We start from the raw sequence: 26248 nt of genomic DNA, 5'->3' as shown, positions 1-26248 counted from the left end.
TACTAAAAGAAAGTGAATCAGCGTAGCACCCATAGCAACAAGCATTTTTAGTATATCATCAATGGCTGCCTTTTTATATTTCTCTCATGAAAGATTTGTTTTAAAGGACAAATTGGCAATAATTTAGTGGAGATGACTAAGGTAAATTATTATTATACAGGATTTATATAGCGCCGACAGTTTACGCAGCTCTTTACAACATTAGGGCAGACAGTACAAGTACAATACAATTCAATACAGGAGGAATCAGAGGGCCCTGCTCGTTAGAGCTTACAATCTAGGAGTATGAAATGCCATATCTGACCAGTATAATGCTCTGCTCCTGCTGCTTTCATTTCTGCGGTCATGAGGTTTTCTCTATTAGCGTATCAGAATTATTGCATATACTTTTGAGACTCATTAACCACTGAAAGAAGGAGCCAAAGGTAAATGTGACACGACTTAAAAAAAAAAAAAAAAAAAAAAAAAAAAAAAAGCAAAGGGTAGCTTTGACATCAAGTACCTTTGCTGATCTCTGCACAGTTGAGCTACTCTTTATCCCAACATTGCTGGGCACAAATGTGTACCTTCAATAGGAAAGTGAAAAGTTGACTCAAGTCTGATTAATGCTTTGGGAGTTTTATGCTGTCATTCTAACAAGGAGTGCCTCGCTGCTAGACTCGTGTAAAGAATGCCAGACAAGGCAGGGGATTTTCAGAAGGAATGCAGAGGCTCACTTGTGTTATGAAATGGACTATCCAGGACTTGGGTTGGGCCTGAGTACCCAGGCCTGTTTAGACATGTCTGACACCTTTTTTAAAAAAGGAAACCCTATCACTATTTAATCTGTTATATTTTTACTTTAGCAACTGGACTCCATTTATGGATACTTTTAAACAGAAAAAAATATTCTGATGACAGTGGTGCTAACAATGCAAAGGTTTCCAGCAGATGTCCTCTTAACATGATTAATCAGATGCAGAAGTTCTTGGTTTCTCATTTCTTCTTTCAGTACTTGATATCAAATCTTTGGAAGATTGGCCAACTGTACAGCGTATGTGAAAAAGTGATCTCCCGCCTTATGTACTATTATGCACTTGCTTTGGCAGTGAAATATGGTGCCTCAGCAGAAATGTTTGTCTGTGCTCTTCTCCTCTGTATTTCTGGCACTGAGAAGTCATTTTTCTTCTTAGTTGTTGCACAATATCCAAGGCCAATATGTAGCACAGTTGTGCTGAAATCCCTCACACTGTACAGCAGTTTAAAGATTAACTCCAAGTCTATATAAAAAAAAAAAAAAAAAAAAACGTAAATTTATGTATTCATGAAATTATGCTTTCATTTAAAGCAATATTAAAGGGGTTGTAAAGGTGTGTGTTTTTATTTATTTTTTAAACATGTCATGCTTACCTCCTGTGCAAGGCATTTGCACAGAGCAGCCCTGATCCTCCCCTTCTGGGGTCCCTCAGCAGCGCTCCTGGCTCCTCCTCTTCTCGAGTGCCCCCACGGAGAGCCACTTTACATGGGGGGACTCGTGTGGGCGCGCTCCCGAGTCCTGCTGCTGCATCCATTTACACACACAGCAGGACTTTACCCCACCCTCAGCTCCCATGTCACTGGATTTGATTGACAGCAGCGGGAACCAATGGCTTCTGCTGTTATCAATCTATCCAATGAGGACCCAAGACAGCGGCTGGAGCTGCTCTGCTCATCCCCATCGGGGACAATCAGGTTCTGGTAAGTAAAAGGGGGGTTCTGGAGGGCTGCTGCATTACAAAAGGTTTAAGGGTTTATAACCCCTTTTTATTTTATTTATTTTTTTTAAAGCTTTTTTTGTTTTTAATAACAAACTTATACTTACCTGCGCTCTGTAATGGTTTTGCACAGAGCGGCCAAGATCCTCCTCTTCTCAGTCGCCCGCTGGGAGCCCCCACAGCAAGCAACTTCCATTCACACATGGAGCTGCAGCTCGGCTCTGCCCCCACTGTCTCCTAATTGGCTCACCGGCTGTAATTGACAGCAGCTCCTGCCAAAAGCCAATCAGTAATGCGAGTCCCTGGAGAGGCAAGACTCTCGTGAACATCGCTGGATCGAGAGGGGGCTTAGTTAAGTATTAGTGGGGCTGTTGCACGCAGAAGGTTTTTTTTTACCTTTATGCATAGAATGCATGAATGTAAAAGAAACTTGTGCCTTTACAGCCTCTTTTTTAATGTGTGTGTGTGTGTGTTTGATTGCACTAGCATTAAGTCTGGGTCTTTATTGCTTTGCACTGTGCTGTCAGTGACGGTATGTACAGGATGGGAGAGTACAGAGTTTTCTTCAATGTGCTGCTGCCCATTGGTTGTCATGTCTCAAACTTGGGGCCATTCCTGAGCTGAAAATGCTGGATGAACCCTCTGCACACTGCTATACCCTTCCTAGCAAACTTTGCAATAAAAAATAGGGATATTTAGTTCACACATATTGTAATACAGGTTTAAGCTGGCCAACTGCGTTTAAAGTAATCCCTCTTTAGCCAGTCCTACTCTGCAAATGCTATGGACACGTTGGGGTTAATTTACTAAAGGCAAATCCACTGTGCTCTTATAAGTCGCTGTAGATCTGAGGGGGACATGCAAGCAAAATAAAATAACAGCATTTTTGCTTGCACATGCTTGGATAATAGAAATCAGCAGAGCTTCCCCTCATTTCAGAGCTTCCCCTCATTTCAGAGCTTCCCCTCATTTCAGAGCTTCCCCTCATTTCAGAGCTTCCCCTCATTTCAGAGCTTCCCCTCATTTCAGAGCTTCCCCTCATTTCAGAGCTTCCCCTCATTTCAGAGCTTCCCCTCATTTCAGAGCTTCCCCTCATTTCAGAGCTTCCCCTCATTTCAGAGCTTCCCCTCATTTCAGAGCTTCCCCTCATTTCAGAGCTTCCCCTCATTTCAGAGCTTCCCCTCATTTCAGAGCTTCCCCTCATTTCAGAGCTTCCCCTCATTTCAGAGCTTCCCCTCATTTCAGAGCTTCCCCTCATTTCAGAGCTTCCCCTCATTTCAGAGCTTCCCCTCATTTCAGAGCTTCCCCTCATTTCAGAGCTTCCCCTCATTTCAGAGCTTCCCCTCATTTCAGAGCTTCCCCTCATTTCAGAGCTTCCCCTCATTTCAGAGCTTCCCCTCATTTCAGAGCTTCCCCTCATTTCAGAGCTTCCCCTCATTTCAGAGCTTCCCCTCATTTCAGAGCTTCCCCTCATTTCAGAGCTTCCCCTCATTTCAAAGCTTCCCCTCATTTCAAAGCTTCCCCTCATTTCAAAGCTTCCCCTCATTTCAAAGCTTCCCCTCATTTCAAAGCTTCCCCTCATTTCAAAGCTTCCCCTCATTTCAAAGCTTCCCCTCATTTCAAAGCTTCCCCTCATTTCAAAGCTTCCCCTCATTTCAAAGCTTCCCCTCATTTCAAAGCTTCCCCTCATTTCAAAGCTTCCCCTCATTTCAAAGCTTCCCCTCATTTCAAAGCTTCCCCTCATTTCAAAGCTTCCCCTCATTTCAAAGCTTCCCCTCATTTCAAAGCTTCCCCTCATTTCAAAGCTTCCCCTCATTTCAAAGCTTCCCCTCATTTCAAAGCTTCCCCTCATTTCAAAGCTTCCCCTCATTTCAAAGCTTCCCCTCATTTCAAAGCTTCCCCTCATTTCAAAGCTTCCCCTCAGATCTACAGCGACTGCACTTCCAAGTGCACTTGTAGTGCACAGTGGATTTGCTTTTTAGTAAATCAACCCCATAGTCAACATGGGGCAAACGGACACAAAATGGAGGAGAGCTACTAAGTTTAGGTCTGGTCACTGACCTGCAGTACAACAGAAACGAGATATACCTGAGCTCAGATCCCAATAGCTTATACATGCATATAATCTACCAGGTGCTAAAGAGGTGTGACCACACGTTAACACAAAAATACTGGATGAACCCTCTGCACACTGCTATACCCTTTCTAGCAAACTGCAATAAAAAAGTGACATTCCTGAGCTGGGTCACCTGGCTATGCTGTTGGCTGGGTAGTATTAGAAAACCTTTGTCAGGTAAAACCATTTACTTGTATGAATGTAGCTGTGTAATTGGGGTCTTGCTTTAGCTGCCTAGAAATACCGTTAGACTGGGTAAGGACTATAGTTGTTCGAGCAAATTCTGTGCTGCATGTTTACCAGCAAAATCAAATCATTTGGTCCACATTTGGCAATAATTGAAAATCCGTCAGTAGTGGTCACTTTGGAGGAATACACTGCTTTGTGGGACCTTAGCTTGCACATGCCCTAAAATTGGCCTGGGGTGCTCATCACCGAATCTGTCAGCACGTTTTAAAATAAGAGCAGCTTGTCTGTCCTCGGAGCCCTTCTGTACAGGAAGGAATCTCATATGAAGAGTGACTGCTGCATAAAAATAAACTGGCTTGTACAGAGCAGTGTTTATTCCACGCTGTTGATTTTCCTTTGTAAATGTTCTCCGGCTGCATGTTGCCCTGCCGTTCTATTGCTCTAAACGCATCATCTCTGAGCCTCATGTTTTCTCCTCTCATGCATATGCAATTGAGTTGCGAACCAAGAGAAAGTCGCTTCACAGTGGTATCCTTGACAGTTGCTTAATGCTATCTGTAATCTGATTGATTGGCTGTAGTTATCTTAAAATCAACAATATGCAGAAGAGACAAATGCAGCTCATTTACTTTGAAAACCCGACTTTCAGCTTAGTCCTGTAGACATTGTGTAGCCACAAGTGGCGAGGCTGACAAGCTGTCTTTTTAGAGGCCAGTAAATCATCTGATTCAGGGTTTCTGTATAATTTTTAGCATTAATATTGCTAAGCTGTGTTTTTTTTTTTTTTTTTTTTTTTTTTTATTTATTTTTCAATATATTAGGTTAATTCATTTTCACTTGCTTTATCAAAATGTATTTGCAAGCTATTTAAATTCATAAGTGTTCTAAATATAACAGGAACAGGACATGCCAGGGCTTGTGAATCTCCATGTCCAGAGCCATTTTTGTTTTGTGTAAAAAAATTTCACATATGATAGAGGTACTACCAGTATTCACACATATGTACTGTATGTACATGTTCTCATGTCTGTACACGAACTGAGATATGTAGCTATGTAATGCAGCCTACTGCTGGATAAAAAGTGCCATTTCTTTTATGTGAATACTTGTCAGGTAGTCAGCTGGACATTAAGAAAAATGGCACACTCCTGTGCCACTTTGGTTTTATTGCAAAAATGTTCTTATGGCATACTTACCTCTTTGTGGGGCCCTTCACAGGAAGGGTTCAAATATATGTCCAGCCTTTTTCCTGCAGTTTGTGTTGCTGATGGGGAAATTTTAACTGCACTTCCTGTCTGAGTCAGAGCATGTGGCAGGTATAGGAAGTGATGGCATATCTCCCTGATGGGGAAGGAGAGATTGACTATAGCATGGCTATGTAGTGTATGGCAAGGAGGTTAAGCTGGTCATACTGATCGAAAATTGGCTGATACAGCAAGGACCACAGCGTGCAATAGCCAAGTTTTGTCCAGTGTGTTGCTGTCCCTGATCTACAGTAAATTGTTGAAGGGGCATACTGGAAGGTGCCGATCAGTGTATTCTGACTGTGGTGAGTGCTGCTGTCAGAATACAAAGTCCTGGGGGGGGGGAGGAGCAGGAATCTGTATTTGATTTTTGAATGAAGGAAAAAAAAAATCTGTGGCCATCTTTGTGACATCTCTCAGGTTTTCATTGTTTTCTTCCTTTCTGTCATATTTTGTGTTTTAACCCTAAGTCCTCATGCACACGGACGTTTTTACAGCTGCTTTTTTGAGCTTTTTTTGCAGCTTAAAAAGGCCTGTCTATGTTAGTCTATGGCTTCATGCCCACCTAGGCGTTTTTGAGCTGCAAGTGGCATAGGCGTTTTTAAGCTGTAAAAAAAAACGAGGACCAGTGGGTTCTGAGAGATGTTTTTCAGCTGTAAAAACGCTCTAACACTGAAAAAACACTCAAAAACGCTCAAAAATGTCATTCACCAACTTTTTTAAACGTTTTTGATCCATTGAAAAAAAAAAAAAACGCTAACGTGAAAAAACGCTATTGCAAAAACGCTGAAAAAAGTTTAAAAAAATCACTGCAAAGATACTGGCGTTTTCATAACGTTATTTTAACAGCCTGTGTGCATGAGGGCTTAAAATGAAAAATAAATAGATCCTGTTCCTTTTTAAAGCATGAACAGCACAGTGCTTGTGCTGTGTAATTTGGCCCCCTGTATCACCTGAAATATCTGGCTGATCCTGCCTTGTTCTGCCCTCCCCCTGTAAACTGATCATGGTTTATCACGGGTGCTGAGCCCTGACACCGTGGTCACTTTACGTGCCTCCGTCATCCGTAGCTCTCCTGTGTCCTCCTATTCCCCCCTGCATGTCAGCTCTGACTGCTGCTATCATTTCTGAGTCTTCTTTCTACAATCTCCTCTGTTAGATTAAATGTGTCCCAGTGTATGTGGATTTGTAAAAATAAGCCACTGTATACCATTTCCTTTTTCATAGCGGCACTTATGTGACTGGCTGCCTCTCTTCTCCTCCCAGCTGACATCAGCGGAGGTTTCTCGGCCCCGCCCGCTGTAGCTGTGAGACTGGGAAAGGAAAGAGGCAGCCCGTCATGTGAGCGCCGCTTAAAAAAAAAAAAAAAAGGCATAGAACGGCTTAGTTTTACAAAAAACATACACTGGATACATCAGTTAATGTAACAGAAGATTGTAGAAATGACATTCCATGGCATAACAACCACTTTAACCACATGAAAAACAACAAAAAATGTTTTGTTACGGTTTAGTGATATGATCAGCTTTTGTTTGTGGGGATAGTATAGCACAGCCAAAAATATTTGGTTTTCAGACCGTACTATTCACTGATCAACCATAATATTATGATCATGCACCATAACCTACCTGTCATGGCATGAGCTCCACTAGACCTCTGGAGGTATGCTGTGGTATCTGGCATCAAGCCATCAGTAGCAAAGTTCTGTAAGTTGCAAGGTGGGGCCTCCATGGATCGGACTTTTTTTTCCAACATCTCCCAGAGATGATCGATTTTGGCTTGAGATCTGGAGTTCCCACATCATTCTTGAATTCATAAGATTAGGACACCACCTTCTATGGCTCTGTGGTCCAGTTCTGATACTCATGTGCTCATTGTAGGAGCTTTTTGCAGGGGTTAGCATGGATACCCGGACCAGACTGTTGCTACACAGCCTCATATGCAACAAGCTGTGATGCGCTGTGTGTTCTGACACTTTTCTCTCGGGACCAGCACTACATTTTTGCAGCAGGCTGAGCTACAGTAGCTCTTCTATTGGATCGGCCTACATTGGCCAGCCGTCACTCTCCAGGTGCATCAATGAGCCTTGACCACTCATAAATCTGTCGGAAGCACGCTAGTTTTCCTACCATGAACCACTTCAGAGCGGGAACATCCCACTTGAGTCGTAGTTTCGGAGATGCTCTGATCCAGTTGTCGAGCCATTACAATTTTACCAGTATTTGTAGCTGCTGACTGGCTGGCCCTCCTCTGCATTGCTAGATCAGAGTGAATGCAGCTTCATCTTATTTACAAAGCTCAATGAAATGAAGTAATTGTCAACATCAAGTTAATATCATGCAATTAGCAATTTATGATGAGAAGCTGAATAATATCTTTACTGAGCGATGCAGGATTATACAAATGACCGGTTATGTTTTCCTTACCAAATGCTCGACATCTAAAAATCCATTTATAAATCCATAACTTTATCTTTATCACAAAGTACATGTTGGGTCTGATGTAACCATAGCTAGCAATAATTAACATATTCTTTAATTATTTTGTTACACTGCAGCTCAGTTGAAGTGTTAGGAATAATGTGCCCAGTGCTGTGAATACTAAGGATTTGTATATGTACAATGCCGCAGGTCAAATGCATTTATATAGATCACAGAACATGGACAGTACAGTTTGTTCTTCCTTACAACAGACACTTTGATAATTTTAGTTTTTTTCTTTTCATTTATATTATTATTACAGGTACTTGTATAGCACTGTCAATTTACACAGCGCTTTACGTATGTATTGTGCATTTACATCAGTCCTGCCCTCAGGGAGCATACAGTCTAAAGTGTATATGCTTATTGAAGTCGGGAAAACTTTTTAAAACACATGTAATCCGTTGAAAACAATCATAACTTGGCAACTGGGGTCCCATTCTTTTGATAGCTGTGATTTTTCCTACTGTAAGTAGGGCAAAGTCTCTCCAAAGTGAGGGGAATTCCTCGTTATCTGGATCATCATAACTAGTGTCCTCATTGGAAGATTTCCCATCTATTCTATTCTTGTTCTGGGGGGTGACCCAAAATGGAATTTCCTTTTTCACTTGAAAACTAATCTTCATAACAGGGACACAGACAGCAAAAAAAAAACTGTTTTGCCTTTTTACTAGAATATGGTGAGCACCAAAACACTTTAATGCTGTGTTATTTGATTCTGATAATGGTTATTCTAATGGCACCACAGAAATGTTTTCCCTCGCATCTACTTATTTTCATATAAAAATGTATTATTTTAACCTGCTAAGGTAGGGGAGTAGAGCAGTACATACACCTGCAGTCTGCTACTAACCAGATGTTTTAAGCAAAAATCAGTGTAAAGCTGGCCATTCATTTTTACAATTTTCTCGTTCATCTTCTTTTTAGATTTACCTTCAACTTTGTACTGCAGGAGCCTGCCTGATTGCATACAAATTGAAAGTGTTTTAGGTTTGATCTCATATTATATGGTTTTGGTTAATCTAAAGAAAAATTGTATAATGAATGGCCAGCCTTACAAACTGCCATATCTTTGAAGTATCACACCCGGAATAAGTCACCTTTTAGTGGTGTAGGATCTACTGCAAATTATGGAAGTCTTCACTTTTTGCTTAGACTGACTTAAATTAAAAGTTCCCATGGTAAACATCCTCACTATTGTGCTGGAAGTTTGCCCTTCTTCAGAGAGCGTACAGAAATAGGCAATCCTTTATCATGAGAACTGTGTAAATCCAAAGATGCATCCCTTAATTATTTATGCATCCTGTAATTTGTCATACCCTCAAGTGAAGATACCTTATTTGTTTCTCAGTCAGTTTTGTAGTTCCCAGCTTAGAAGTCAAGAACCTTTTTGTAGACTGTAGAAGAACCATACTGCCTTTCATTTGTGCCTGTGATGGTGCTTAAATACTGAGGTTTCGTGGAGGCTTGCTTGTGTTTTAGACAGCCAAGTTATTCATGTGGAGTGGCTTTACAGTATCATTTGTAAAGGATTAAAAATAGAAGTTTGGATTTATGAACCAAAGGAATGATCTCCTGCTAGCATAATTAACAGCTTTGAGAAAGCAAATGTACCCACTCCAACCCATCATTACACAACAATATGACATTGTCCTTTAAGCCTGGATTTAGGGTGTTTTTCTGAATATGGTGAATTCAGGTGGGCTGAACCTTATGCTGCTGATGTGATTTTTTTTTTTCTTGTTATTTAAATGCATTGTTGTGTTTTCCATTCTAGAACTTCACTTGTTATTGTTGGATCAACTGGCTAGCCTAACTCATAAAATACTCCGTCTTTTGTAGATCAAGTGGTATGCTCATGTTCTCACCGTGGCATCACAGGTAATTGTTGGATCATCTTGCTAGTCTCGTAAAATATGCCATCTTTTGTAAATCAAGTGATTCTCTCACTGTGACAATTTCATCATGTGTTGTTGCCGCTTTATTAAAGCAGAACCTTACCCTGTCAATCAACATTGGCTAATTTTATACTTACCCTTATAGCATTAGTAAATTGATAGGAAAGTATATTATATTAACTTTTTTTTTTTTAATTTTTTTTTTTTTACTATTACTTCCTGGTTTCCAGGCCTAGGCAAATGATGTCATACACCCCCAAACCCCCAATAGGCTTTCAGAGGGGAGGAAGGGTTTTCTCAGCTAAGCACAGTCTCCTGCCTGCATGCCTGAATGCATGCTGGATTCCAGGAAGTAAATGCTACATGAATCATCTGCCCTTACTCAACATAGCCACAGGCAGAAATGCTAGAAAGGTGTTTATTTTTAATTTTTTTAAGTGATTTCTCAGCAAAACAAAGTATGGAGACTTTGCTTTGAATATTAAATTATTAAATGGTGTGTTTGGTTTGTGGTGTTCAGATGCCCAAGATGTTTCCGGATTGATTTGTTAGGCCAAAATAAACTGTATATCTAGCCAAAATGTATATCGGTGTTGTGCCAGTAAAGACTTCTAGAAGTTTACAGAGAGGTGGTCCCAAGATCAGTTAAATCATTTTGTCTTTGTGCAACAATCTGATTTTTTTTGAGAGAGAGAGCAAAGTGATAGAGACTTTGGAGGACTTGTGGATTGGCTGATTCTCCATTGCCTGGCCATAAGTTTCTACTTTAAAACAGAAGTTGACCTAAAAAGCTTGTAATTTTATGTTATATTTATTCCTTGATAATTGGATATGTCATTTATATTTTCTTAAAAGAAACTCCATTGCATTGTGTTTTAAAATGATCTATCATGACTGCATTATAAAGGGAAATCCTTTCTATGAGGGATATCTTCCATATCTGTAATCTACATATAAAAATGCAGAACATCATGTGAAAAAAATGTGATATTACACCTAAAGTTACTCTTGGCTAACTATATATTTGCTTTTAAAATGTATTAAAACTCAGAGGTCTTTGGATGTTTAAATCAGTCTTGCCTGGGAATAGTGTGAAATACACCAGGACTTGTTAGGTCTCCTGAGGGTAGAGCAGAAGTGAGCTAAAACAGAAACCAAGTTTTCATAGCAGTGAGGAACACCACTGACATCAGAGCAAGTTACCTACTTATTAAACCAGGTACACGTTTGACATTCCTAGGTGCTTAGAAGTCAGGAGTGACAGCTCGGAAAACATGTTTACAATGATATTATGCCTATTTATTTTGAAAACATTTAAAGGTCATTGAGCCTTACTTCTTTACATTGGATGGCTTATAACATTCTTCAGTTTGTTTGTAAAGTTGGATGTAGATGGTCAGATGGCTTACCGCCTGTTGTCTGCAGCATTTGATTGCACAGAGCAGCAAAGAACCTAGTCCACTCTAGATTTTTACTTCTTGAAACCCATGATAGGTACTAAACGGACATACTGCTGCTGTCAAACTAAATAAATAAAATAATCTCATAAATTAATTTCCTATACTTGAAGGTCTGCTACAGATGATTGAGGACACTGGCCTTCCTGTATGAACGGACCCTGAAATCTGGACATTACAGGAAACTTTCAGAGAGAAACCTGGAGAGATGCTTTTATGGACGCTCTCTCAGAAAGTAGTCTTTTGAGTGGATATTACATATGCAGGGCGGGTTTCAGAGTTGGCGGCCTTGGCATGCAAGTCTCTTTATCTACTTGAGGATAAGGCAGTGCAGCGTCCGCAGCTCTCTTCTCTTCCAAAGGTGGTTTTGACCTCCCATTTAAACGAGGACATTGTGCTTCCGTCCTTATGTCCTCGGCCGATGCATCCCGAGGAGGTCGCTTTACATTCTTTGAATGTGGTCCGGCCCTGTGGGTGTATCTGTCTGCTTTTCGGAGGTCAGACTCTCTGTGTCTTGGTGTCTGGTCCGAGGAAGGGCCTGGCGGTCTCTTCGGCCACCGTTTCTCGGTGGGTCAGACCGATTGTGGTTCAGGCTTTTGCCATGGGGGGGGCTCCCTTTCCTGTCATGGCGCTTTCTACCAGGGCAATTGGTGCTTCCGGGGCTTTCTGGCATCAAACGTCTGTTTCTCTGGGTGTAAGGCAGCTACCTGGTCGTCCTTACATGTTTTAACCAAATTTTATAAGGTCGATGTGGACGCATCTTCGGATGCATTCTTTGCCTGCAAGGTTTTGCAGGCGGCCGTCTGAGGTTGCGACTCCTCCTCTGATGGGGGAGTTCTTTTGGCAGTGGGTGGAGTTTATTTCCTCTGTGTTCCCACCCTTCGTTTTGACACTGCTTGGGGACGTCCCTAAGGTCAAGATTAAAGTGCTGTGTCCGTCAATGAACGAAAGAGAAAATAGGATTTTTGTACTCACTGTAAAATCCTTTTCTCTGATGTTCATTGACACACAGCACCCACCCCTCCTATTTATGTTTGTACCTCTTTTTGACGAACTGAGCTGCTGGAAGCAGAGTTAGGGGTTATAGCCAGTAGGACCGCCCCCTGTGCTTGTTTTTTTTATGTGTTTTGCCTAGTCTTCTCCTAAAGGTGGCGATATAACCCCAAGGTCAAGATTAAAGTGCTGTGTCTGTCAATGAACATCAGAGAAAAGGATTTTACGATGAGTACAAAAATCCTATTTTTTCAGTGTCTTCTAGTGCCCTGGCTAACCAGAAACCATGTACACCAGATGTCTTGGTTATCCATTAGCAAAGTGGTACCAACCATTATCTTTGGCGCTGGCATGCAGCAAAGCGAAACACTACACTACAAGGATGATTTACTGAAGAATTTGAGAATGTTTGCCCATTACATTTGTGTGAATATTCACTACAATTATCAAATTGTGTGCATATGTAATAAGTAAAGGGTTATCTGCTTTTTGCATGATTGGATAATTGAAGTGCGTCTTTACACAATTTTATTGTGTGAACTTTCTCAGTTCCTTTAATAAATCGTCCTTTTGTATCACTGTCTACCTCAATAACCAGAGTTTTCAGAGTAAGCAGCACTTCTGTACACAGTTGAAATTTCACCTGAATTCACATAAGATGGTTTTTCAGCTCTGAATACATACAGCATGTTGCCTCTTCTTTTTTTTTTTTTTTTTTTTTTTTTTTCCCTGACATGCAGAAAGCTGGCCTACTGCAGCATATCACAGCAAGTTCTATACATAGTTTGCTATACAGGACTTCTGATTCTTGTATTGGGAATGCTGTTATCCTTACTCACTTTGGATTTATAGTGCATCTTACAATAGACATAATTTGGAATTAATTATAGATGAGGGAATTAAAAAAAAAAAAAAAAAAAACTTGGGAGATAGGCTATTTGAAGCACATTGCATGTATTCATATATTCTTGGTGGATGTCTGTCTCCGATCTCTGCATCCCAGACAGTTTTCTGTTATATGGAATCATTGCAGATATCAGTGCAGGGGGACTTATAGCGTTTTTAATATGTCTGACTCCTCGAGGAATGTTGTGTTTAATAATAAAAAAAAAATCTTCATACAGTCTGCTTTTTTTTTTTTTTTTTTTTTTTTTTTTTTTTTTTCCATATTTAGGATTTGTTTTTAAACTCCCACATCACCATTATGTAGTTAAGCTTGGCACCTATAATTTTTCTCCTGAAGACTGCCGAAAGTGTCTGATTATTATGGCTGCCAGCTCATATCAAATCAAGTGCTGCTTTCACAGGGGAATGGCTTAGTTAGAAAAGGTGTGAAATTGCTCTTCCTCTCGGAAGTGAAAAATCATCGTTTTTATAAGCTTCAATTTGGCATGACTGGTGAAAATTGAGCTTTCGTTTATTGCCTGGGAGTCCAGCAGCTCACCTTAAGTTTGTTTGGATTTTTAGCAGACCTTTTTAAAAGATGAATTGGGCATAGCATAGATTCTACAATATATTGTTTATTGTAGTCCATATTAGTGTGGCTGTTGATATTAGCCATTTGAAGGAGCTCGTGTTTCCCATCGGCCCCCATATAATGCTTTGGAACAGTAGGTTACAATCAATGCAAACCTGAAAGCAGATCCTTTGAACTTCTTTCCAGAAATTAGTGAGTTTGGAAATCTACTCTTTAAAGTGATTGTAAAGTCTTGTTTTTTTTTTCCTGTAAAAATAACAAACATGTTCTACTTGCCTGGTCTATGCAGTTGATTTGCACAGAGCAGCCCAGATTCTCCTCTTCTCAGGTTCCCCTTCTGTGCTCCTGGCCCCTCCTTCCTTCAGTGCCCCCATGGCAAACAGCTTGCTATGGGGGCAACCGAGCCGAGTCACAGCTCCCTCTGTCCATTCAAACATGGAGCCCCGCCCCATCTCTTCCCTGATTGGCTAGCTGACTTTGACAACAGCGGGAGCTAATGTCGCCACTACTGTGTCTCAGCCAATCAAGAAGAAGAATCTCGTAAGGCTGAGACACTCGTGGACATCGCTGGACAGAGAGGGACCTCATGTAAGTAGTAGGGGGGCTTAGGGGGGCTGCTGCACACAGGCTTTTTATCTTAATGCATAGAATGGGGCTAAAGAGATTATCTGCCATGGACACAATCTGTCTACATCAGCTGATTCTTGCTGCAGGAATCTGCTGTACTGACTATACTGTGCTGTAAATGAGGCATAAAAAATATGATAAAAAAACACAAAGTAACTAGCTGCATAAGCTAGAGCCTTGAAGTCTGTAAGGATGGCGCTCTCAGCTTTGCACATCTGGACGTGGCAATTTTCCCCCATTACTCTTTGCATTGGGGATTTTGTGTGAACAGCCTTCATCAAATTCAGACACCTGTACTGGATGGAGACCAGGACTCTGACTTGGCCATTCCAGGACATGAACACTTTTGTTTTAAAGCCATTCTTATGTAGTTTTATACTTTTATATTTAAGGTCATTGTCATCTTTATAGAAGGAAAAGAAAGGCTCAGGTTTATTGCAGGCTGAATCAGAATTTTCCAGTATTCTTTCTACCCAGGCGAGCCTTGGAGGGCCTGTTACAGAAAAACGTCCCCACGGCATGATGCTGTCACCAACAAGCTTTCAAGATGGAGATGGTGCATTTATAATGATGTGCAGTGTTGGGCTTATGCCAAACAAGATGTTTGATCTCTTGAACAAAAAGCTTAGTTTTGGTCTTGCCACCATAGAACTTCCTTCCAGCTGCCTTCTGGCAAAGTATAGGCAAGATGCCATGTGTGTTTTTGTTAATGCCTAAACCTAAGAAAAAAATGATGTGGTATTTTACAGCTCTATGCATTAAGATGAAAAACCTTCTCTCATGGTGCGGACCCCCCAAACCCCCCATTTTACTTACCTGAGCCCTGTCTTTGTCACTCCGGGGATGAGCACACCAGCTATATGGCTGGTGTCTCGTATCCTAATTGGATAGATTGGTAGCAGCACAGCCATTGGCTCCCGCTGCTGTCAATCAAATCCAATGGTGTGGGCGCCGGGGGGCGGGGCAGAGTCCTGCTTTCTGTGTCAATAGATGCAGAAGCAGGACACGGTAGCGCCCCTGCACAGGTATCCCGAAGGAGATCACTTCTCAGACAGGGCACTTGAGAAGAAGAGGAGCCACCAGCGCTGCTGAGGGACCCCAGAAGAGGGGTATCGGGGACACTGTATGCAAAACCAACTGCACAGTGGAGGTTAGTATGACGTGTTTGTTTTTTTTAAAAAGAGGGTTAAGTAACCCTTTTAAAGATTAAAAAAACCCCCCAAAAAAACCCTGTGTGCAGCAGCCCCCCTGAGCCCCATCTCAAACAAGCGATGTTGCTTGAAAGGCTCAGGTGTCTGGGAAATAGAAAAAATACCGAGCTACCAAATCCCTACCAGCAGCAGTTAAATTGTGAGATATACAAAAAAAACAACAATAAAACAGGAAAAAACTGCGCTAATGATTGTGTAAAAAACCTTGATGAAAACAATGTTTGACTAAAAATCAATAAGTGTTTTGGAATGAATAAAAGTCAATAAGTGAATAAAGGTATGTGGCCATGAACACACGAATCCCTCAGTTATTCCCAGTGAAGGCTGTGTAGAAAACATGGGATAAAAAACACCACTCGTTGTGATCCACCACCACATAGATTTCGCGCTTACCAGAAGGCAAGCTTGATAAGCCTGTGTGTAAACTGGAGATCCGGACGCCAAACCAATGGTGCTACTTCTCTGTGCTCAACGTGAACTTGGAAGTACAGCAGATGACCAACCATACATCAACTAAGGCTCCGGATCATGGAGGTAAAAGAAAACTAGCCATAGTGTGAATCCGCTTGACATGTTTAATAAATAAAAGGAATTGCACTTACAAGAATATGCAGTAAAAAACATCCATAATAACAGTTCGCCGGCCGGCGCTGCATACACCCGCTCACATCAAGGTCGCAATAACGTCAGCGCGTCAACCTCCCTGAAACGCATAATTGTTTCAACGGTGGGTTGTGATTTTGTCTGTAAATGACGATGTTTTATCTGGAACCGACAGTGTTGGATTGTTTGTTTTGTTCTTGTTTATCTCAATTAAAATCTTTTGAAGAAAAAAAAGAGTAGATGTGTTGAATAGTGTAGAAAAAAATCCACAGTGATTCTCAGTGTTCAATGGTAAAACAAACTTTAAAGGAGGTGAATACTTTTTTCTAGAGTATGTGTATATGCGCTCTGAAAACAGGCTCACAGTTCAGCTTGCACACAGCAGCATAATAAAAGTATGTCAAAACAGACACTATAGAGAATGAATCACATTTCATTTTCTTTAAAGCGGTGCTATCTGTATGCTGGTTCTCTCTGCATGAATGTGCTTCTATTGAGGCAAATATAATGTGAATATTTAAAACAGCAGGGTGTGAATAGACCTTTTATTGGAGTAGAAGATGGTCCTTTTACTCTTTAAATGCATGGTGAATAGTCGCATACATTGCAAAGTTTATTAGAAATTTTTTATTTTGATATTCAGCAAGTATCAGTACATAATATCTACTCAGACTTTGGATTTTTGTAAATCTTTAAAGTGGCTGTAAAGGCACAAGGTTTTTTATCTTCATGCATTCTATGTGTAGCCCTGTTTATAGGGGGGGGTCATATGACGTTTCCCTCTCCACACAGGCTATGGCGCTAACCTGCAGGTAACCAAATGAGCAGGAGCCTTTGCTAAGGGAAGATCGGACTATGAATATATTATTGTCAGTGCCTCCACCTAGAACAGGGCTCCAGCGTATGTAGAGATGATCCCTTTCTAGGACAATAACTAGTAACTTTCCCAAAATAACTGATAACAGTAGTACTAATACATCCAGCATAGATTTTTTTAAGAGTAAAGTTGTGCAGGCATGCCAGCAGGTGATTAGTGTAACTTTATATATGGTAAAGTGATGGCATTACATCAGGGCTCAACAAACCCCGGCGCCAGGTCGCATTTGCGACTAGAATTAGTGACCTGGCGCCTGGGGCGGCACAGCTGGTGTAACCCTGCCTAGGTGAGAGATGAGGATGTGGGAGGGAGTTTGGAGGGGGAAAAAAGTACCACACCCTCTTCATTTGGCTGCAAAAGTGGGAATGCACATTAACCGCTTGCCGACCAGCTGCGTCATTTTACAGGGCGGCACGATCCCGCGAACTGTCGTAGCTATACGTAGGCTTGCGGGATCGGGATAGCAGGTGCGTGTGCCCGCCGATGCTCATGGCCGACGGTCGCGATGACCGCTTGTTGCGAGCAGGAGAGACGGAACAGGGACGAGTGTGTGTAAACACACATATCCCTGTTCTGTTCCAAGGGGAGTGACAGATCGTGTGTTCCTATTGGCTAGGAACCACGATCCATCACTTCCTCTAGTCAATCCCCTCCCCCTTCATTAAAAAACACACTAGGGAACACGGTTAACCCCTTGATCGCCCCTAGTGTTACCCTTTCCCTGCCAGTGACATTTATACAGTAATCGATGCATTTTTATATTTTTAGAGCACTGATCGCTGTATAAATGCCAGTGTGTCAAAAATGTCCGATGTGTTTGCCATAATGTCGCAGTCCCTATAAAAATCGCAGATCGCCGCCATTACTAGTAAAAGAATAAAAAAAAGAATGCTGTAAATCTATCCCCTATTTTGTAGACACTATAACTTTTTGCGCAAACCAATCAATATGCTTATTGCGATTTTTTTTTTTTTTTTTTTTTTTTTTTTTTTTTTTTCCCTTTTCCTAAAATTTGTAGAAGAATACATATCGGCCGCCTGAACTAAGAAAAAAATTTGCTTTTTTATTTTTTTATTTTTTTTTAAATGGGGATTTTTATTATAGTAAAAAGTACAAAATATTGTTTTTTTTTTTTTTTTTTTTTTTTTTATAGCACAAAAAATAAAAACCGCAGAGGTGATCAAATACCACCAAAAGAAAGCTCTATTTGTGTGAAAAAAGGATGTCAATTTTGTTTGGGTGCAGCGTCGCTCGACCGCGCAATTGTCAGTTAAAGCGACACAGTGCCGAATCGCAAAAAATGGCACGGTCATTCAGCAGCCAAATCTTCCGAGAGCTGAAGTGGTTAAGGCATGTTTCATTCAGTGGAATGAACATCTATTACTGCTTGGGAAATAAAAAAAAGAAATCTTTTACATCTATATCTGTGTCTTTTCATCTATTATTTTGAAGCTATTCATTGAGTTATGTGTCTTGCCTATTGTCCTATTTCCTAAAATTGCTGAAACCATACGAAATAAAATTAATCTATCCTATTCAATCTAGCTTAGGCTCTGCTGTAAGATAAAAACAATGTTGGCATTTGGTGACTGCATTTCCTTGGTTGTGATTTGCAACTAAGTCACATGTAGCAGAGCATAGGTGTGCGCAGGGGGTGTGCCTGGGCACACCCTAATCACCCTGTGTACAGTGCAGATTTCTACAGAAGTCTACAGCACTACTGACACTGTCCACTGTTGTACTGAAATGTCCACTGCTCTGACACTGTCCAGGTTTTAAAAGGTTTACTTATATGTATGAGTGTTTTGTGTGTGTGTGTGTGTGTGTATATCTATCTTTTACATGCATGCATACATACAGAGCGAGAGAGATCTCTATCTCACACACACGAATGTGAGCTTAGGGGTGCACACCCTAATGTAATAGGCTGCGCACACCTATGGAGCAGAGTTAAACCAGCAAAGAAACTTTGACAGGGATTTGCACTGAATATGTCAAACAGGGATGTGTCATTTGGAATTGGTGACACTAGTCCCATGATCCCGGTAATGGTAAGGGTTTTTTCTCTTCTATGCGAGCGGAGCATGCCTGGTGATTTTGAGAAGTGACTGCGTCTAAATGTAAAACAAACTATTTAGTTGGTATAAACAGGAAGCCTGGGTCATTCATATCATCAAACAGGATCTTTAATTTAGTATGAGCTTGTGGTCATGAAGCAAGTAGTGCAAGCTGCTGAATGAAATGTTCTCCAGTAATAGCACTGACTAACGTGTTAGGCAGGAGGGATATATCACCCTTATAAATCTGCAAGATGCTGATCCATTTTTGATGTCACTCTGGTCAGTAAATAGCTGCTGAATTTGCTGGGTCTGGGAGCATTAATTACTTGTATTATTAGAGCAGAATTGGCAGTCCTTGTCAAGATAAAGCCTAGCAAACTTTTTCTATTTTCTTTTTAAATGATGGAAATTCTTGTACTTGATATTTTACAGGCAAGCCAGTCCTGTTTATTACAGGAAACGTATAGGGAGCACAAAGTGGAGCTTTAACCTCCCTGGCGGTATGATTCTTTCGGATTTTAGGTGCTGAAAGCGGTACAATTATTTTGCATGGAAATTTGGCGTTTTTATATTGTAGGTCTGTAAATCTTAACAATAACACACTTAAATCTGTCCAAACCAGAGTCTAGTAGATATCCCGGGTATGATAAAGTTTGAAACACAAAAACATAAATTATAATATAATAAATAAAAATAAATAATAAAAAAAAATAAAAAAAAATAGTAATAAAATAAATTTCCCCACAATTCACTATCGCTCAATTCTGCAAGTGTTCTAATTTACTATCGCTGTTTTCTAGCTGGTCTAAAGCCACTTTTGACGTAAAGGGACACTTTTTGGTTGCTATGGACAATCTCCAGTTTCCAGGCAGAAAGAACAGTGTATATCATGTAAAACTGCATGCAGGGCATGGGCCAGAGCACTGGGGACAAAAGGGATGTGAAATCATTTCATACAGTACTGTAATCTTACAGATTACAGTACTGTATGTGTTATGATTTTGACATTTTTTTGAATTTGCCGCCAGGCTCCGCCCCCGTGCGTCGCGCCGCTCGCAGGGAACGGAGCCTGGCACGGAGAGGCTTCGGAGGAGGACGGAGCCCTCGGACACTGCGGGGGACATCGCGGGATCCCGGGGACAAGGTAAGTAAAGCCGCCCCAGGATCCTGCAATGCGATCCCGAGTGTGGCTCGGGGTTACCGCTAATGGTACTGAATTTTAACCCCGAGCCACACTCGGGAATACCGCCAGGGAGGTTAAAGTAAACCGGTAATTGGTGATTTACAGGGTCTGCCAATGCTGACCTCTAAGAAATTTAGTAGCCTAGTTGCATTAAAGACCTACTGGTAACACTTTCTAGGCCATTGACCTTGAACAAATAGGAGGATCGAGAAATTTAAAAGAAAAGTCAGGACTCCAGATCTCCATTGTAATTCTCCATTTGAGTAATTAAGTTGACAAAAAAATCCAAGCATCTAAATTTGTGCATTGTGCAACATCTAGACAGTTGAAAATACATAAGGGCTAACTCCCCCTCTTGTCAAAAAATGATAAATGCACCCAGACTGATTAACAAAAAATGTGCATAAATTTTTTTTTTTTTTTTTAAATTTTGCATTGAATCGTGCAAAGCATTGTTAATGGCAATCATTGATGCTTTGGCTCCTGCAAACTATTCCTCCAGTTGCAGGTCTGTACCGAGATGCAGACCTTCCGTTATGGGGCTGAGGCTGGACTACAAGTGCAGTGATATCTCTCCCCTTAGCTTCATTGAGAACTACGGATCCCTCCAACGTGGTGTCACAGATCTCTGTGAATGAATGACGGGCTAAATTCAAATATGAACAGGAGCAAGCTTGGAAAAACCCTGCTATTCAGTAAGGGGCAGGGCATTATAGGGGTTAAGGGCTGCAGACTTGTGAGGTATGTTTCATGTTACACCCTAAATATGGGTTTTTAATGCCATCGGGGTTGATTTATTGAAGACAAGCGGGCTGTTCACTATATTTGGAATGTTGTCCATGTATCAAGGGAGGTTTGTGCAGTGTATTTTGTTGGCCACAATCCACAAAAGAGGCAGACCAATTTAATTTGAGTTATGCACATTCCTTGTCCTGGGATGTGGGGATTTCCCTATAGTTAAGAGTGTTGATACGTATTGAATTTAAAGACATAATGGACCATCCTAAAAAATGTTCAGAAAGTTGACTGCAGTTTAAATAGTCATGTTAAAAAAATAAATAATAAATATATATATATATATATATACGCACACACACAAAAATAATTTTGATCCCCTGCAGATTTCGTAAGTTTGCCCACTTACAAAAGAAATGAAGGGAAATTTTTAGCATAGGTGTATTTTAAATGATAGACACAGAATAACAACCAAAAATCCAGAAAAAAACATGATACAAATGTTGTAAATTCAGTTGCAGTTCAGTGGAGAAACCCTTGTTGGTAAGCACAGAGGTAAGACATTTCTTGTGGTTGGTGACCAGGTTGCACACATCTCAGTATGGATTTCGGTCCACTCTTTACATATCTTCTCTAAATCCTTAGTGTTACTAAACTCAAATATAATATATATTTTTTTTATTATTAAAATAATAACCATGTTATACTTGTCTGCTCTGTGCAGTGGTATTACAGAGTGGCCCGATCCTCCTCTTCTGGGGTCCACGGGGGTGATCTTGGCTCCTCCTCTCCTTTTGAGGGATTACCATAGCCAGCTGCTGGCTATGGGGAGAGCGTAGCCCCCACGCTCCCGATCTGTGTATCTACGGAGCCACGCTTCATAGACTTGCATAGCGGGACGGCCCGCCCCCCACTTCCTCCTCACTGCATCTGATTGACAGCAGCAAGAGATGGCTCCTGCTGCTGCTCGAATGCTGTGTAAAGAGGAAGTAATGAGGGAAAGGATGCAGCCGTGCACAGCGCTGATCTCTTCTCCCCTCTCTTCCCCTTCACACAGGGAAGGGGGGGGGGCACAGAAAAATAAAAACTTTTTTACCTTAACGCATTAAGGTAAAAAAAAGTTTTTAGGTTTAGTAACACTTTAATGGCAGTAAAGGCAGAAGGGTTTTTTTTTTTTTTTTTTATCTTAATGCATTCTATGCATTAAGATAAAAAAACCACCTGTGTGTAGCACCCCCCTAATACCTGAGCGCCAGCGATGTCCACGAGTCCCTCGTAACCCCCCGGGAAAGCGCTTCTCCCAGGGGGTTATTTTGATGTGGGGAGGAGCCGGGAGAACCGCCAAGGGACCCCAGAAGAGCAGGTATGGGGCCACTCTGTGCAAAAGGAGCTGCACAGTGGAGGTATGATATGCTTGTTATTTAAAAAAATAAAAAAGAACCCTTACACTCAAGTGCTTCTTCTTCAGCCACTGCTTTGTTGCCTTGCGGTATGTTTTGGGTCATTGTCATGCTGGAAGACCTATCTTCAGTGTTCTGGCTGAGGGAAGAAGGTTCTCATCCAAGATTTTACAAGGCATGGACACGTCCATTGGCCCCTCAATGCGGCAAAGTCAGCCTGTACCTTTTATCAGGGAAACAGCCCCAGAACGTATGGTTTCCACCTCCGTGCCTGACTGTAGGGATGGTGTTCTTGGGGTCATAGTCTGCATTCTTCTCCTCCAAACACTTTGAGGCAAGTTAATGCCAAAGAGCTTAATTTTGGTCTCATCTGACCACAGCAATTTCTCCCAGTCTACTCTGAATCATTTTAGATGTTCATTGGCATGACTGCACATTAGAGCTGCACGATTAATCGTTAAAAAAAAATTTGCGATCTCGATTAACCCCCCCTCGCAATTTTAATACAGCATTTCCACGATTCAGTGCAGAGCCATTCTCTGCTCACAGCTGACAGCTGTCAAAAAAAGGCAGCCCTCCAAGTTTATCACAACATTGTCAGCACTTGGAGATAACTATAAACAAAGTATCATTCGGTTCTTTAGGTCAAAGGGCTGAACATATTAAAGCGGGGGTCCACCTATCTATCCTTTTTTTTTTTTTTTTTTTTTTTTTTTTTTTTTTGAGTTAATTCACAAACTTTTCTTCTCAGCATTACATACTCACATATTGTGTGTAATATGTCCGCCTGTGTCAGATTTCGTCGGAAAGAATAACTTATATTATTCACTGCAGGCGGTTTCCATCTTCATTGTGGGCATTTGAAGCCCACAAGCATTTATTTCCTGGATGTGGTGAATGCTGTGCTCCCAGCATTCACCGCTCGTTCCCGCACATGCTCAGTGGCATCCTGGGAAGCCTGAGACTAGCTCCCAGGAGTCTGGGAGAGGCTAGAAACACACCTACTCCCACGGGAGGAGAACCAGGAAGTGCAAAGAAGAATAGAAAAATAAAAGGTAATTACGGCGATTTAAATTTTTTTAAATGGCATGTCAGCATCTAGGCAAGGAAGAGAATACATACAGATATTGTTCAAAATTTGGGTGGAACTCCGCTTTAATTAGATCAGTTTAACCACTTAAAGACCAAGCCTTTTTTTCTTACACTTGTTGCTTACAAGTTAAAATCAGTATTTTTTTGGCTAGAAAATTACTTAGAATCCCCAAACGATATATATATAAAATTAGCAGAGACCCTAGGGAATAAAATGGCGGTTGTTGCAATATTTTGTCACATTGTATTTGCGCAGCGGCCTTTTTAAAGGCAATTTTTAATGGACAAAATACATTTGAATGAATTAAAAGAAACACTAAAGTTAGCCCAATTTTTTGTATAATGTGAAAGATGTTACGTTGCGAGAATCGTGATCTTTATTCTAAGCAAAAAAATCGTGATTCTCATTTTAGCCAAAATTGTGCAGCTCTACTGTACATGTGCCGTCTTGAGGAGAGGATCTCGCCGTGTTTGGAGGAAGAAAAAGGCTGACTGTGACTATAAGAACACCATCCCTACAGTCGAGCACGGAGGTGGAAAAATTATGCTTTGGGGCCATTTCTCTGCTAAGTACAATCTGACTTTGTTGCATTGATGGGGCCAATGGATAGGGCCATGTATTGTAAAATCTTGAATTTTTTCCCTCAGCCAGAACACTGGAGATGGGTCATGGATGGGTCTTCCAGCCTGACAATGACCCAAAACATGCCGCCAAGGCAACAAAGGAGTGTAAGTTCACCGTACAGTTTTTTGTGTAAAGGTGAACTTTAACCTTTAGAGAAGATCTGTAAGGAAGAGTGGACTAAAATCCCTCCTGAGATGTGTGCAAACCTGGTAAAACTACAAGAAACCTCTTACCTCTGTGCTTGAAAACAAGGGTTTCTCCACCAAGTAGTAAGTCATATTTTACTTGGATCAAATACTTACTTTACTCGCTAAACTGCAACTCCTTTTATAAGATTTGTGGTTTTTTTTTTTCCTGAATTTTTGGTTGATCTTCTCTCTATCGTTTAACCACTTCAGCCCCGGAAGGATTTGCCCCCTTAATGACCAGATCATATGGCACTGCGTCGCGGTCGTGCGATGTTGTACCCAAACAAAATTGTCCCCCCCACAAATACAGCTTTCTTTTGGTGGTATTTGATCACCTCTGCGGTTTTTGTTTTTTGTGCTTTAAACAAAAAAAGCGTCAATTTTTTACTTTTCGCTATAATATCCCCAAAAATGTTTTAAAGAAAACAAATTTCTTCATCAGTTTAGGCCAATATATATATTCTACATAATTTTGGTAAAAAAAAAAAAACGTAATGAGCGAATATTGATCGGTTTGTGCAAACGTTAGAGTCTACAAACTATGGGAAAGATTTATGTCATTTTTTATTTTTAGTTTTTTCCAGTATTGGCGGTGATCATTAGGGGCGGACAGATCATTGGGGTGGACAGATCGGACACTTTTGCCACATTTTTGGGACCAGTGACATCTATACAGCGATCAGAGCTATAAAAATGCACTGATTACTGTGTAAATATCACTCGTAGTAAAGGGGTTAACACTAGGTAGCGATCAAGGGGTTAAATGTGTGTTCCCTAGGTGTGTTCTAACTGTATGGGGATAGGACTGACTGGGGGAGGAGATATATCGTTGTTCCTACTTAGGAACAAACGATATGTCTCCTCTTCCCTGACAGAACAGGGATTTGTGTGTTTACACACTACAAATCCCCACGCTGGCTCTTATGCCTGCGATCGCGCCCTCTGGCGGCTCTTAAAGGGCACAACATACAAATACGGGTTTCGCCCAGCCCTGCCATTCTTCCGTTGTACATCGGCACGAGCCGGTCGACAAGCGGTTAAATGTACGGAGTCAATACATATACTGTTTATATTAGAGCTGAAACAACTAATCGATTAATCGACAACTAATCGATTATGAAATTAATCGATTACTATTTTCATAATCGATTAATCGGCCAGTAACATAATGGGGTTAAAAAAAAACTAAAATGAGCCCTTTATAGTACAAAAAGAGCAAATAATCGCTACTTCAAATATTACTTTCACAGATCTACACTAAAAAAAAAAAATTAACCCCTTACAGTAGTGATTATCTGCTTTTTTTCTACTATAAAGGGCTAATTTTAGTTTTTTTCACCCCACTATGTTACTAAACATCTTAGACCTGGTTCACATCTATGTGTTTTTTGGTGCTTTTTTGCAGAAACGCACTACAGTTCATTCACATGGTTTCCTATGGGACACATTCACGCATAATGGTGCTTTTTTTGGTTCAATATACTTCAATAGAGAAGCTGCAGAAAAGCATGGAATGCGTTTTTGCAGCAATTTGTGTTTTTTAATCTGCCCAACAACAAATTGGCCAAAAAAAAAATGCAAAAACGCAAATCGCAGCAAAATCACGTGCACAAAAATCAAAACGCACAGCAAAAAGCACTGCAGAAACAGATGAAAAGCAATCTGCATAGGTGTGTACCAAGCCTTATGCTGGCCACATGGATCAATTTTCAGATGAGAATATTCAGACGAAAAATCTTTGTACATTCACTGAATGAAAGAACGAAGTTCTTAAAATTACATTTTTTTTGAAGGAAGACATTGTTTTTGTTTTTAATAAAAAAAATCTGATCACTGAGTCTGATGATATTTACCAGATTCACCCTTTAATAGTATATACAGTATATATCCTCTAATAGTATATACAGTATATCGCCTCTAATAGTTTTTACAGTATATCTCCTCTAATAGTATATACAGTATATCTCCTCTAATAGTATATACAGTATATCTCTCCTCTAATAGTTTATACATTATATCTATCTCCTCTAATAGTATATACAGTATATCTCTTCTGTCTG

At 40.7% G+C, this 26248-nt stretch overlaps 1 protein-coding gene across 2 annotated transcripts in view; it reads left to right on the top strand.

The window, feature by feature from the left end:
* Positions 1-26248, top strand: part of PLXNB2 (plexin B2) — a 323100-nt gene that overhangs the window by 27667 nt on the left and 269185 nt on the right. The window contains exon 1 of one of the 2 annotated variants that reach the window (XM_073619757.1): positions 15805-15959. The exons of the other annotated variant lie outside the window; for it this stretch is intronic. The gene's annotated coding sequence lies outside the window, so the exon portion shown is untranslated. Of the gene's footprint in view, positions 1-15804; positions 15960-26248 lie in introns of those variants that run through there. 2 annotated transcript variants of the gene reach the window in all.

This window comes from Aquarana catesbeiana, linkage group LG03 (assembly GCF_042186555.1).
Source record: "Aquarana catesbeiana isolate 2022-GZ linkage group LG03, ASM4218655v1, whole genome shotgun sequence".
NCBI classification, from domain to species: Eukaryota; Metazoa; Chordata; class Amphibia; order Anura; family Ranidae; genus Aquarana; species Aquarana catesbeiana.
Note: the sequence above shows the minus strand (reverse complement) of the source record. Positions and strands in the feature narration are given on the sequence as shown.